Below are 641 nucleotides of genomic sequence, written 5' to 3'. Positions count from 1 at the left end.
ATACATACATACATACATACATACATACATACATACATACATACATACATACATACATACATACATACACGCACACGCCCACGCATAAACACACACACACACAATCGCGTACGTACGTATGTACGTGCGTATATATCTACCATACGACACCACTCACGGATAAAACGAGTTGCGCAGAAAAACGAGCACGGTTAACATTTATATAGTATATACGCAAACGAACGACGTTTTCAACCGGGGGGAGGAGAAAACGCATCGAGAAATGTTAGACACGGTGTACATAGGTATCGAATTATGCGTCTATTACGCGCGTAGGTAAATACTCATTCCGTATATTCTCGACACGTCGTATAGAAAAGATCGCGGTGGAGACGCGCGTCAAGTACGACCGACACACATGCCACACACGCACAAAACCGGAGAGAAGGTACACGTCCCCGGGCACACGAGCCGACGTCGCCGGGGAACACGCGCGGAGACACGGGCCAGCGAGAGACGCGCGACGAAGGAGAATCGCTGTTAAAAAAAAAAGAGAGAGTCGTCGTGCCGATGATTATGACAGGAAGTGTGCATCTCTCTCTGAAGCAGAATCCGAAAAAAAAGAGAGAGAGAGAGAGAGCTGAGGGCTGAAAATTCTTTTC

Source organism: Ceratina calcarata, unplaced genomic scaffold (genome assembly GCF_001652005.2).
Source record: "Ceratina calcarata isolate Rehan_Ccalc_2016 unplaced genomic scaffold, ASM165200v1 scaffold498.2, whole genome shotgun sequence".
Taxonomy (NCBI): Eukaryota; Metazoa; Arthropoda; class Insecta; order Hymenoptera; family Apidae; genus Ceratina; species Ceratina calcarata.
Note: the sequence above shows the minus strand (reverse complement) of the source record.